Here is a 14,512-nt window from a genome sequence, read left to right as displayed (position 1 = left end):
GGTCACCCTGAGGAAGAGCTGGGGAGGAGCACAATGCAGCAGGTGACCTGCTAACTTTCTCTACCAGCTTCTAGGTCTGATTCTGTGCCCAAGGGAGAAAAAGGAAAGCTAACATCTAAAGGGACTACTTCCATAAGGGATGCTCTGGGGCCCAAAACCTGCCCAGGACTTCTCTGAAACCCCAGGTTTAGAGAAAGGCATTCTGTTTGCTCCAGCTGGAGTACAGAATCTTCTCTAGGAAGATTTAGGAAGTGGCATGTTGGTATGAACAACAGTGTTATGGACATGGCATTGTCAGAAGAGGAAGAAAAACAAAGCCCTTTGATAAAAACATTGGAACAGAACAGTATGGAACATCAACCTTCTAAGGAGGAAAAATGGTGGAGGAGGAGGTGCAGAATCTTCACTTCACCAGTGGGGGCTCAGATCTCAATTTATCCTTAATATTCCAACAATCTTATTATATTCAACCTGGTAAAACCCAGAACTTGAACTGATTCAATTTGATTTGATTTACTGTAACTGATAAGGCATCCATTTCTCTTACCTCAAATCAGTGTTTTTCTGGATCTGAACCTTAAGAAACTTTCTCCATGCTCAGCTCTTAAGTAGATTCAATACTTATTTATTGAGGGCTTAGTCAACTGCTCTTTAACCAATACACATTTTCTCTCCATGCTGTTGCTCTTTCCTGTTTAGTTTTTATCCAGTTTTGTTTTTTATCTTTTTCTAATTTTTTGAATGTTTATTTTAGAGAGAGAGACAGAGAGAGTGCAAGGGAGAGCAGGGGAGGGGCAGAGAGAGAGGGAGGCACAGAATCTGAAGCAGGGTCCAGGCTGTGAGCTGTCAGCACAGAGCCCAATGTGGGGCTTGAACTCACAAACCATGACATCATGACCTGAGCTGAAGTCAGATGCTTAACTGACTGAGCCACACAGGTACCCCCTGTTTTGTTTTTTAAAGTGATAAGACGGAAAAACACAAGTTTATAGAACAATGATTCTTGACAGAACCTAAGACTTTAAACTATGAATTTTTCTAACGCCTCTGGTAGTATCTGAAAAATCAAATATCCCCAAAGTAATATTGAACTAGAAAAAAGTCTCAAACTACTTCAAATATGATGCTGCTTCTGCTTCCCAGTAATTAGGACAAAACACAGTATTGCCTTTGTGATTAGCACATTATATATTAACAGAATTTCTGGCATAGGGTTACATAAATAGAAGTTTTTACTTTCTGAATTACATCCAAAAATGTATACACCACTTTACTGTTATTTATCAGAAATAGTGAATTGCTCTTGTAGCTTATATTCTGAAAGGGTGATCAAAGTTGGAAATAAACTTGTAAATTCTTGCTATACTTTTGTATTCAGAGTGCACACTAGGCCACAGAATGATGACATTCCAAGAGTAATGAAATCAGAGTTCAGCATGCATATAAAAACCAAGGTCGCCTCATTCTACTGTCTATTGAGATCCTAAACCAGAGGTGCAGAAGATCTGGACTGAATCCTCCAGAGAGACGTCAGGGGTGATGTTTCAGAGCACGGGGTGAATCAGTAAAATGAACAAGAAGTTGTCCTAAAGATGCAAATAGGACTGCTGACAACCATCAGAGCAAAATCCAAGGTTAACTAGAGGTAGTGGAAATGAACAGCCAACCAATTGCCCCTGAGGAACCATCTAAAAGGTCCATGTCTAACTACAAATGCTCCAATGATTTCCTTTAATACGGACAGGCTCTAAAATCTTTATAAGATACAAACACATAGGGGTGCCTGGGTGGCTCAGTCAGTAAGATACAAACACAAACTTGAGACACCTGCCTATACTTCTTATCTCTGTCTCTCCACCTATTCCTACATATATTTAAATGTTCCATTTTTACACTGAGTTATTTAATGTTTTCAAAGATGACATGGAGACATACCGTGTCACACCAAGATGTTCATGATGAATTTATTCTCATATTGAAATGTACCTCTTCGTCTTTGGCCCAGGTGAATTCCTCTTCAATCTTTGCTATCTCATTTAGACTTAAGTGCCATTGTGAAACTGTCCTTTATTTACAAAGTTGTCAGTTCTCTATAACTTTATAGCATCCTGATTAGGTATGCACCATTATAGTGCTCAGTATAATGTATTAAAATTGTTTGACATTTCTGTATGTCAACTGTTTTACATTAGGAGGCATTTTTAGGAATGAGACCAGCTCTTCCTTCTTCTTTGTATCATAAGCCCTTATTGTGCTTCAGGCCTAGCTACTCAATCCAGCTGGGACATGGATGAGAAATGAAAGAATGGGATGTAGGAAAGAATTCACTTGTCTTTGAGTATTTCAGGGATAAAATGAGCAGTATCACATCTCACATACTAAATTTCTTTCTGCACATCACTTCAAATTAGTTCAATAATTTCATTAAACAGTTTCATGAGTCATTAAGCAAGTTATTAGTGGGTGTTCTAGGGTTGATCTCTAGGGACCTTTTAGAAACCTGAGCTCAATCCTTTCAGGACTACTTGAGTAGAAGCATCGCCACTGAGCAAGATTCATTATTGTATCCTTGACTAGTTCACCAGGGCCAAACTGGTGTATCTTCAGGTATATGGGTCACCCAATTGTGTTGGTGTCATCAGCCGACACACTCTCATGAGTGTGTTCCTTGCACAAATTTTATTACCAAGGAATGAGAAAGAAAATGGACAAGGACCAAGGACTCTCTGCTCTTTAGAAAGAACCAGCTTAATAAGTGTTAATATAAGAAATGAGAATGAGAATATTTGAGAAAATTTAGAAAGAGAATGAAGTATCAAAAGTAAGATGGAATTGTGGCCAACCCCAGCAGAGGAATACATTATAGTCCACCATTCTATTGCCAATCACAAATAGTTAGTATGCATCCATATTAATAGTTGGAGTTAGAGTAAGAATTGGGTGTTATCACAGTAATGGAGCCAGAAGGTATTAATTTGAGGAGACCCCATGGGGGCAATTTCAGGATCCCCCTACAGCAGGAAAGTACAGTTTCATGTCATTTCTGTAAGTAATGCATTTTTCCCACAAGGGAAAGAATAAAATCCCCCTAAGGGATTTTATTTAAGTGCCCTCCAATTACATGTTAGGTCAGAGGAGAAGAGAATATACAGGAGAGTAGATCTAAAACACTGAGGGCCCAAATTTGCCCAAGGTACAGACTGACTGGAACTTAAAAGGCTCTGGGTATATCTTGACAGTTGAACACATTTGTGAAGTACTATCACTTAGTGAGGAGACCATTGGAGCCAGAGCTCCAAGTCATAGTCAGTGTAGAAGGAGGGTCCAGGGCCAACTGAAGCTGTGACACATTTGTAGCTTTGGCACCATTCAAAAATAATGAAGGACAAATCAAGAATATATCCATCATTTTACATTGGCTTGGTAGTTTTAGTCAAGAATTTCATGATCATTAATTAAGTTGTTAGAAGACTTTCTAAGGTCTCCCCATCCAAACAGGAATCTTTCAAAATTCTGAACTCTGAGTCCTTTTTTTTTTGAGCTGCCTGGATTTCTACCTATTGGACAAGAAATATCTAATCAGACATAGAGGCTTCCCTTCAATACAAAAGAGTGGCTATAATCTTGTTGAAGCACTTGGCTAGGATCTCCTGCATTATCCAGACCCTTCACTTCTGACCCTGACTTCGCATACTCACACTGATCCTGGTTATGACTTTCACCACTACCAGCAACATAACTTCTCAGAGATTCTGAGATTCATGTTTGAATCTCAGAACCTAAGTCAAATGAAATTTTCCCTAGTGAGATCATTACTTCTCTTCTTTTCTTTGACATGTACATTGTTATCTTTGAATTATATGCTAGTTTCATCTTGTTTCTGTGCACAATTTTTCAGATCTGTCCTCCACTCCAAATCCCTTCTCCAATTACCTTGAGATAATCTTGGCCTTCCTTTCCCCACTGTTTAGCTCCACCATTCTCCTGCTCACTCCTGGCTACATATTGCATAGCACTGTCTTGATTCAGTGGTTCTTGTGTGCTCAGGAAGCCATTGTATAAGCAAATAGGTACAATGTGCCTGAATTAAGTACTTCCCTATTAAGTCCACATTGTGGGATCTGTTATGAGTCTCTGAGATGGGCCCCAATGATCCCTCTTCTCTTGGTATTCATATCCTTGTGTGATCCTCTCAACTTGAACATGGGCTGAGACTAGTGACTTTCTCCCAAGTGATAAAATATTAGCAAGAAGGATTGGATGTCATTGCTAAGATTAGGTTACAAGAAGATGCTGGCTTCCCATTTTGCTTGCTTTTTCTTGCTCTCTCACTTGCTCACTCTGATGGAAGACAGTTGATCTGTGGGAAAGCATCTACAGCAAATAACAGAGAGAGGCCTTTGTTCAACAGCCAGTAAGGAATTTAAGCCTTAAGTCCAACAACAAATGAGGATCTGAAGCCCTCCAACAACCACATGAGTGAGTTTGGAGACAGCTCTTTCACCAATTGATCCTTAAGATGACTGCCATCCTGGCCAACACCTTGACTGCATTCTTGTGAGAGATCTCGAGGCAACGTCACGTAGCTGAACTGTACCCAGCCTCCTGACCCACAGAAACTATGAGATAGAAAATGTTTATAATGTTAATCTATTAAGCCTTGGGGTGATTTGATACATAGCAATAGCTAGCTAATAGAGTATGCTGTAAGTAGAAATTTCAGTAAAAACAGTTAGCAGGACATAGTAAAATTTCTGTCCAATTGTAGCAACTATGCTTGGTCTAGTTTCTGGTGTATTTACTGGGTCTAAGAAGAAGCATAAATGAATCTTGATATCTGCTTTTTTACAAGTGAACCAGTTTGAACCTCCATTTACTCAAGTGTAAAACAGGGATGATAGCTGCCCTTCAGGTTTTTATACAAGGTTTAAAAATAATATATTCAGTAAATTTTGTATACAATTTTATATACAAACATAGACAGTACTTAGCCACTGGGAATAAAGTGATAAATAAAACAAATAGAATCTTGCCTTCCAGGCAAAAAAAAAAAAAAAAAAAAAGTGGAATATATGCAAGATGCTTACCATCATGTCTGGCACATAAGATTCACAGTAAATGGCTCCCATAGTTACTATCTTTACACCATAAGCCTCTCTACTCGTCCACACACCTTTTTTCTTTGTTTATAGGCAGACAAAATCATCCAGTCTCCTTTGGATAGAGGTACAACTATGTGACTCGTCACCTAGAAGTGGGCTTTGTGAGGGTGAAATAAATTGAAAATAACACTCAAAGTAGCACTAACATCTCCAATTGCGAAGTTTGTACAGTTTATCTTGAAAACTTAGTTTCCCTGCTTTTATGCCCTTCTCTGTCCTTGGCATGACCATATCATCTTTCTGATGGTTTTGCATTTTTAATAATGAATTTGATATCTATGAAATCTGGCCTTAGGACGAGATTTGATAAGCTCCCAGAATTTTCCATTTTATCTTGATTGTCAAAAAAGCCAGTGTCAAACATTGTACCCATTATGACCTCATCAGATCTATGAGGAAAGGGAACCTTTAAAAGTTATGAGACTTAATCAAAATGCTCATAACTGGAAAAAAAGCAAAACCACCTTCCTTACCTCATTTTCCCCCCAGAAACCTCCTATTTAATCTAATATTCTCATGAAAGTATTTCCCTTCTATCTCAAACTTATAACATTATTTTATATGAGTTGATTAATTGAATCTGGATTTTGAGTAAAGCATCCTCCAATGCTTTTTAAATGTGGTAGAAAGAGTAGTAGAAGTCATATTTAAATACTCTCTAAATTTAAATCTCATCCTGTCTAGACCAGTGATATTCTAGCTTTTCCCACGCTTTATCTTGATGACTCATAATCAAGTTAGCCAATAGCCAACGTTGAACACTGGAAGCTAGGAGCAACCACAAAAGAAGCCTAGCTTAACCTGCTCCTTAGTTCCCGGTGACTATTTGTCGGCTGCTTCTATTCTCTGGACAACCATCAGCACCACCCCAGCTAGTCCTAATTCTTCCATCCTGTGTGTATTCTTGGACTTTCTTTCGTCAGAGTCAGTCATCTGTTCCCTCTGTGGGAGTTCCTAAAGGCTGCCATTTTCATAAATTCATGTTTGGAAAATTATAATGTACATTTCTAACATCAAAATCAAATTCAGATTCCAGAAGGCCATACATAACCCATGAGCTGAATTGTTTGATGAAAGATGAAAAAGGACTGCCTAGAAGAAGGAGGAAAAAAAAAAGCCTCTGTAAATTTCATTCATGATAACTACCCTAGGAGAATCGGGGAACATCCATCTGCACTCGTCTAGACACAAGTTCCTTTCCCCAAGGAAAGAAAATACTTGCTTGGAAAGTTCTTGTATTTTAAAATAAGCATTTCAAAAATAATCACAAATCGTTTATCAATTTAAAGGAAAGGATGGCAGATTTAATTCTGAAATTTAAGGAATCAATAAAGAATTGAACATGATGCTTTATCAAGCTTATAGTGATTGCGGAAACCAAACTTGGTAAGTACAGTTAAATTGGTCATTAGTGAGATTTAAAGGATTAAGAAGTTATAAAATAACTGCTAAGATCCTGACCTTGATTGTTAAGCATGTAATTTTTAAAAAGGGTACAATCCCCCAAATAAGATAGAATATTGTGTCCATTATACTCCTCATTTATGTTAACAAAACTTTTGGAGCTTGAACTCTCATCAGCCTGGAGGAAATGAAGAGGTGGTCTCAGATCTCAAGGGGTTAAAATTTAATTAGTAAGCAGTACACACATGCATTTATCTAGATACCCATACACAGGGCAGATAGATACATTCAGACAAACAAGTGAGCAAACACAGAGTTTTGCAACATAGGGTGGTAAGTGGTAGGTACCTAATAAGTGACACAGATAATATGAGTAATGAGGGCACAGAGAAGTGGGATTGGCTGGTGTGGTCAGAAAGAGGAATTCACTGATAAGGAAGAATCCAGCTAGTACTAAAGAACTGGTAAAATACAGAAAGGCAAACCAGGTGGGGAAATCATTCTGGAATCACTTTAGCAAGAATAAACAGAACGCTGGCATGTCTGGATGGCTTAGTTGATTGAGCATCTGACTTTTGATTTCAGCTCACATCATGATCCCAGGGTTCTGGGATTGAGCCCTAGCCCTACGTCTGACTCTGCACTGGGCATAGAGCCTCCTTGGGATTCTCTCTCTCTCTCTCTCTCTCTCTCTCTCTCTCTCTCTACCCTCCTTGCTCTCTTAGTCTCTAAAAAGAAAAAGGAAAAAAAAAAGAATAAACAGAAGTCTGTTCTCTGGTTTTTAGATCCTTCTGTTATTTCAGGTCTTCCAGCCACAAGCAAAGCTTCCCATTTTTCCAAATCAAACTATTTCTGGAATACTCCAATAATATAGCACATGTGCTCCCAAACAATTGACTGTCAGCACATTCCTCTTCTCCAGGATTCAAACAACTATTACTGATGTGGCAGAGGATCTGGGTGAACTTGCTACTGCCTCATTTGTGCACAGTTAATACATCCTGGCCACCAATTCCTATGGACACCAGCACAGACAAAATATGCAGGCCCTTCTGCTACCCCACTGCTACTATCCTGGAGGACATTAATGCCCTTGCAGTGACAAAGAAATATTATGCCATTTGTGGTCCCCACTATTCTGAACCCATAATGCGATTCATACAGAATTAAATGAATATCCTTCCTTTTGGTTTTACTTTGACAGACAGGCACGAGACAAGAGCTATTTGTTCCACTACGTTGCTCCAAACGTATGGCACATGAATGTGTGATCATTAGCCTTTCTATATCCACCCTAGCCCATTTCCACTTTCACATTAGGTTATTATAATCCTAAAATTGTATCTCTTACTTTCTCAAGTTGTATCCTCTCCTAGGACTCTTTAGCCACTCATGCTAAGAGCTGAACATATCTGAATTCTAGCAGAATGCATTAATTATGTACAAGTCATGTAGGGTAGATATTTGCATGTTTCTGCGTGGCCAGAGTTTTCTGAGCTAAAATGACTGGTAACTTGGTTCAAAGCATGACTCAATAGCAGTCCATTTAAAATAGAGAAAGAACCTGGAGAGAGATTTACATGTTTACCTCCCCAGAAATTTGTGTTTACATTTCAAAGGGGGATAAAACCAGGAAACATTCATTTATATCCCCAAAGGTTTATAACGAGTAGGGAACCTTTCCTTAAGGGAGTTTATTAACATTAAAGAGCAAAGATTTTTCTCCTCTTCTCAGGAGGGGAAGAAGGCTGCTGAACACAAATTCCTATATAAACTCCCAGATGCATAATTTTGTGGTTCCTCTCCTGTGGCACCTCCTCTGAGTGTGCAGAATTCATCTGCCCTCATCGCATTGCCTTAAGAGGGAGAATGAGGCATGGGAAACTGGCGTGTGTCCTCTGGGCCAGAAACTTTGCATTTGCTTTCAGGAAAAAGTAAATATAGATGTTAAAACACATTAGCCAGGTCCCTAAGATATATAGAGTATGTAGATTTCAGTCATATAGAAAAGGTATTGAGACAAACTATACATTGCCTATTGAAGGACTATTAAGTAGATGAGATTTTCTTCTCAGTCCTCCAATACTTCTGACTTCCCACCACCATGAATACCACAACCACCAAATAAGTAAGAGATTTCCTCCATATCCTAATCATTTTGACCTTTCAGAGAAAAATAAGATACTTTATACCAATAGCCAGGGTTATATTAAAATGCATTTAAAAGATATTAGGATGTCTAGGGTGAACAATCTCGGTCATTACAGCTTCTGTTGAAATTCATTACTTTCATAATCTAATTTCAAAGTCAGTCATGGAGAAGTAACTTAGACTGTAATGGCCTTTCCTATCCGTAATATCTAATATTTTGTCTTCCCATAAGCTGGCCTTTCCACCTCCTTCTGATATTGATTTTACCTCTGTCTACACTCCCCCCCCCCCACATCCAGCTACTGGGATAGGCAAGTCACCCAGACATGTCCAATGATAAAACCTAATCCTACTAGCAACAGAATCAGTCCAAATAGAGTAAGCATACACTACGTGGCCAAGCAGATTGCTCTCCTTTACTATATACAAAGTGAGAGGAAAAGAAGTCTCTATTTATCTTAAAATCCTGAGCAGTAAGCCAGAGGCTGCTAATGGACATATTTTCTAGTCAGAATTAATGAAACAGAATGTCCTAATTTTTTAGATTCACTTAATCAATGCATGTAAATTAAATGCTAATTATGTGATAACACTGCTCTAGGTCCTAGGTACTTACAGAAACACCTGCCTCTAGGAAGTGATGATCTAGCTGGGGGTCATTGAAGCAGATATTGAAGATGACACACAAAACATCAAAAGACTGATACAGTTCCCTATTCTCTTCAACTGAGAATGAGCCATGTCTTCAAGTATAAGTTCAATACACAGAAGCAGAGGCGGAGGAAGAAATGGAGAATATCACAGGAAGGAAAGTGGAAGCAGAATGAATATGTTTTGCCTGGAAATGATTACACCTGTCTGGGTAAAGCACAGGGTTCAAACAGAACCTGTTTGAATAGGTTGAAACAGAATGGTTTGAATGGGCAACAAATGTCCATATTGGGTGCAGTCACCAGAAAGTCAGTAAACAATGACACATTTATTCTGAAATCAACAGTATTAACCATCCTTGGATGACAAAATGTCAGGCATTATGGGAGAAGCTATGGCCCAGAGGCATTAAATAGTTTAAGGTTATATTTAGTTAGTAAAAGTCAAAGAATTGAGTTCTTCTGATTCCTAATCTGGATCTGTTCTACTACATTGTACTGACAAAGCTTTACCTTTTGTTACAGTTTCCAATTTTGGTACTTCCTGTTTGCTGATCCTCTTATATTTTTTGGCAAAATATATAGAAATGGTGTAAAAAATTCCTTGTTGTTCTTATGAAAACTTTACATTACAAAAGCATGAAAGTAAAAATTATACCATCTCTTCCTAGTGAAGGAAGACCTCTAAAAAGGCAATATACTATAAGATTCCAACCATATGACATTCTGGAAATGGCAAAACTATGGAAAGCCGTAAAAAGATCAGTGGTACCAGAGGTGGGAGGGGGAGAGGGATAAATAGGCAGAGTACAGAGGACTTCTAGGGCAATGAAAATATACTGTATGATACCATACATAATGAATTATACCATAATACCATAATAATGACACCATAATAATGGATACGTGCCATTATACATTAGTCTCAACCCACAGAAAATACATGAGTGAACAGTACTGTAATCTATGGACATTGGACCCTTATGAGGCATCAATGCAGGTTCTTCAGTTGTAACAAGTGTACTTCTCTGATAGGGCATCCTGATCATAGGGGAGCTGATGCCTGCTATGGGGTCAAGGGGTGTATGGGAAATCTGTACTTTCCCCTCAATTTTGCTGTGAACATTAAACTATTCTAAAAGAAATAGTCTTAGTAAAAAAAAAGAAAAGAAAGAAAGAAAGAAAGAAAGAAAGAAAGAAAGAAAGAAAGAAAGAAGGAAGGAAGGAAGGAAGGAAGGAAAGAAAGAAAGAAAGAAAGAAAGAAAGAAAGAAAGAAAGAGGGGCACCTGGGTGGCTCAGTCAGCTGAGCATCTGACTCTTGGTTTTGGCTGGGGTCAAGATCTCCCAGTTCATGAGATCTTGACAGCACCAACACTGCTTGGGGGATTCTCTCTCTTTGCCCCTCCCCCATTCATGCATGTGCATGCTCGTGCTCTCTCTCTCTCTCTCTTTCTCTCTCTCAAAATAAGTAAATAAAAATTTTAAAAACAGAATGAAAGAAAACTATACCATTTGTTTGGACCACATGTTCCTAAAATATTGAAATTTTAATCTTCATATATGCAGTGCCCACTAACATGGAGTCCTCATTTAAAATACTTTTTTTCCTGTTTCCTCTTTTTCTCCCCCCCACTTTTTTTTTATTTGTGCCCTCTAAAGAGGGGACTGCTGGCAGAATATCAAAGATCCTTCAACCCAATCACATTCACATTGACACAAGCTTATATCAGCTACAAATTTATAAAAATGACATTTCAATATAATCCATTCAGTGAAGATGAACTACTCTCTATATATCTAAATATGCTATCACTGGATGTACTTTTGCCTCCCCTCAACCTCCTGCAGCAATCTGACTTGGTAAATGAGATCTCTTAAGATGGGTCTGGTCAACCGTGCATACACTTACTACCAAGTTGTTGGCAATTTGTTCCATTTCAGGTTTTATTGAAGAGCCCATCAAATATGCTATGTAAGTATTTAATGGGTCTGATGTAGATTAGGGTTGTGTTTTCATCACCCTAGATAGTTTTTATAAAAAATAGATAATTTTTTATATAATGTTGCTCTAGGATTTTAGCATATGAATAATCCACAAATTTATTTTCTCAAATTTAACTCAGCATTCATAACAACACAAAAAGCATTCTTCAACAAAACACTATCTTTACTGAGAAAGTAATTCATGGAAAATCAACCACAGACTGTTATGTGACTCTTTGGATCCCTTTCAATTTTTAGCCACGCAGAGAAGGCAGTCAGGTAGTAAAATGGGAGTCTTTCTGCAGAGGTGCTCCCTGGCAAGATTTACATGTCTCAGTGGGGGCTGGCCTATGTTTGCAAATCCCTTTATCAGCAAAGTCTGGTCAACTCAAGATTTGAGCGTTCAGCCCTTTTTTTAGATTCTTCTTTGTAATTTATATGTAAGTCTTCTCTTACCACATCCCCTTCATTTCTCTTATCCTATGGCAACAGTACATAGGCTCCATTTTGCCTTGTTTAAACTTGTCCCTGTTTGGGGATATTTCTTCCCCTTAGAGCATCTATCCTCAATGGAGGCTATTTTGTCTACCCTCCAAGAACCTCTGGTGCTGTCTGGAAATCTTTTAGTTGTCACAGTTTGGAATGGGGAAGAAAAGAGGTCCTCTCAGCATCTGGTGGGTAAAGGCCAGGGGTGCTAGGTATCCTATAATGCACAAGACAGCAACCCTCCCTCAAGAAATAATTACCTAAACTGTCAGCAGTACAGAGATTGAGAACTTCTGCCTTAAGGTCTTGAATAGAACAACTCAGACATAAGCGTGGATACAACCTGGTAGGTTGTGGTAGGCAGAAGGAAACATGACATTTTGTCATCCAGATTCTGGACTGCTTTTCTTTTTCCTCATCCTTCCTTTTGGCTCCTTCGCCTCTTTGCCCACTGCCCCTGTGATCTCTCCCCAAATAAAATGGACTCTCAGGGCAAAGTTTGATAAACTCAAAAGAAAACAGTGAACAATTCAACGTGGCTTTAATTAAAAAAAAAAAATCATAAACCAAGCACTAACTGAAAAGTAGAAATCTGGGCATTAATAATATGCATAGCAGTTTTTATTTTGAGGACATAGGTCTCCCAAGCACAGCCAGACACTGACAAGAGGACTAATTCAACAAAACTGCACAATCATAATCGCCAAACTGCTCCTACAGTCTTCCCTGAACTCCAAGTGTCTGGGATAGTCCTAACAATTCTCATTAGCATCAGTGAGTTAACAGCTCAAGCTTTTGCCTGCATTTCTTTGACAACCTCCCTAGTTACTCCTAAAGAAACAGTATCAGTTCCGCTTAAGAAACAAAACTGAAGAAAGCCACAAAATGATGTGTATACATTGTGCATTCTAGTTCTTAGCCCACCAACATCTACTTTTCCTTGACACATATTCCAATATTTTCAACTGCAGGTGTGTAGAAGCTATTTCAATCTCTTCAACCTGATGACTTTCCTAGTTATCATCAATAGTTCTTGAAAAATATAAAGAACCTAAATGTCTTGTGCATCTTCTCTGTTCAATTAAGATCTGGATGTGGACTTCAGAGTCAGAAAGGTATATTTAGTTAAGTCCCTACAGTATTCAGTCACTGCAAGGAAGGGTTGGAATAAGTTTTAAAATCTCTGACAGTTAACAAGAGCAAAATCTTAATGAGCAACAACAATCCTGAATGAATTGCTCTGTTTCATATTTCATCGATTTTGTTGTTTGGAAAAAAAAAATCAACCAGAAAGTCATTTACGTTTCAAGAATTTGAGCAAAAATTATGTAAAAATATTTCCATCAACTAAGCATGATGCCCTTGCCTTTAAGCAGATTTTGACCCAAATGGGCATCATGTCCTCTGTTCATTAAAGCAGCACAAAAGACATTGAGAAAACAACCCCAGAATATCTCTTGAACAATGCCTGAGTTCTTGGTGTGCACAAAGTCACATGTAAAGTGGCAATATGCTCTGTGTCTTTCACCTTTTACAATGAGCGTTCCAATGAGTAAGGAGCAGTCCTGTGTTCAGAGTCCTGTCTTCACATCTTCAATCCTTCTCTGCTGCTCTTCCCAGTCTCAGACCCAAGGGAGTGCTGCTATGTGTTTGACAGACCATGTGATGTTCAGACTTTATAACAGAATAGAGCGAATGGGCCAGAAACTGAGAGCCACAAAAATGTGAGAGGGTTCCTTAAAGGGTGAAGAAAAGAGTCCTTATACTGGAGGGTAAAATGCCTGTTTTTAATTCTTCCAAGTGAAGAAAGAACTGAGTGACTTGCTTTGTGCTACTCTATTGAATGCAAAGGGCAAACCTATTTGAAAGAAAACAGTGCTCAATTTCAGCTAATTAAAATGCAGATATATCTTATTATCATTATTGTTATTATTTCTAATTCTATGTCTGCCATGATTCTCAAGAGCAACAATCCCTGGATGTTCTCTTTATTATGTGATGTTACACTATTCCCTTTCTGCTTATATTTCAAAGAGAACAAGCAATGTCTCTGTTTATCTGTTGTTTTTCCTTGCTATTTCAGACTAACAAATATCTACAGAAGTCTTTGTAAATAACCTTTTCCCTATAGAAAGAAACCTATTTCGACTAACATGCTGTATCATGTAGAACTTGATACACTGCTTTATCTGACCTTTCAGAAATACATTTATTATTTCTTTTAATCCTAATAGGTTCTGCAGTCAGCTATACAACAGGAAAGGCCCCTATTGAAGTCTGAGGAATGGTCCTTCTGTGCATACATGACTCAATTCTTTATCTATTCATAACCCCATCCAATATAAACTTAAATTCCCTTTTTCTATTCCTTTGTTGTCTCTACTCTAAATTTTCTAACCACACTTCCACCTCCCCCCGCCCCCATATACAGATAAATGCACACAGCTTTAGGTACTTGAGAAAGGTTCTGAAGCCCAGGAACACTAGCCAAGAACAAAAACTACTAAAAATAGGCCAGGCTTTGGTACAGTTATGGGTTATTATGCTAACTCAGTGAAAGTAAGTTGTTGTTGTTTTTTTTTCTCCATCCCAATGCACCAGGGAGCTACGACAGGCTCGCATGAGTAACCATGTCTTACCATAGCAGTGATCCCCCAGGGACAGCACGTGCCCTAG

At 38.4% G+C, this 14,512-nt stretch overlaps 1 protein-coding gene across 7 annotated transcripts in view; it reads right to left on the bottom strand.

Moving 5' to 3' along the window:
• CTNNA2 (catenin alpha 2) overlaps positions 1–14,512 on the bottom strand; it is a 966,176-nt gene that overhangs the window by 92,459 nt on the left and 859,205 nt on the right. The gene's annotated exons all lie outside the window — the stretch shown is intronic.

This window comes from Lynx rufus, unplaced genomic scaffold (assembly GCF_022079265.1).
Source record: "Lynx rufus isolate CCGP_SWC_20201006 ecotype Redwood Valley unplaced genomic scaffold, mLynRuf1.p SCAF_8, whole genome shotgun sequence".
Classification (NCBI taxonomy): Eukaryota; Metazoa; Chordata; class Mammalia; order Carnivora; family Felidae; genus Lynx; species Lynx rufus.
The sequence above is the reverse complement of the archived record's forward strand: the minus strand, read 5'-3'. Positions and strand labels throughout refer to the sequence as shown.